Source organism: Macadamia integrifolia, chromosome 2 (genome assembly GCF_013358625.1).
Source record: "Macadamia integrifolia cultivar HAES 741 chromosome 2, SCU_Mint_v3, whole genome shotgun sequence".
NCBI classification, from domain to species: Eukaryota; Viridiplantae; Streptophyta; class Magnoliopsida; order Proteales; family Proteaceae; genus Macadamia; species Macadamia integrifolia.
In genome coordinates this window covers 12,660,474-12,661,022 of record NC_056558.1, presented here as the reverse complement: position 1 = coordinate 12,661,022, position 549 = coordinate 12,660,474, and positions in this window count along the sequence as shown.

Below are 549 nucleotides of genomic sequence, written 5' to 3'. Positions count from 1 at the left end.
TAGATTAATTATGTTAGTGTCCTTCGTCCACAGTTTGGTAAATGGGCTGATGAGCACTGACCAATGAAAGAATGTACTAGATGATGGTGATTCTCTCTTCACCAGTGGCGAAGAAAAACGTAATACTTTTAAATTGATTCTTCCTTCAACTCGGTAGCGTAGTTGGTGAGCAACGAACTTGGTACGAGCCATAAACTCGGACATCCTAAGTTCGAATCCTACTAGGCACACCTTGGGCCACTCACACGGAGGTGTAATAAAAAACCCAAATCTATCTCTAGATTGATAAAGACAGACTCCATTCCATCCTCCCATGGTCGCTTACACAACCCTTCTAGTTTCTAATAGATTTATGTTGGACTGAAATTTTTTAAGCCCCAAGGGGTGCACATGATCGAAACTCGAAACAACCTCTCCACAATCTCGGGTAAGACTGCATAATTCTCCCCCCAGGTCTTCATCAATCATAAGCGCTCCAAGTTATGAACAAGCCCAAGTCTTTTTAATCATACTTGAATCCCAAGTTACAGCTTTTTTTTTTTTTTTTTT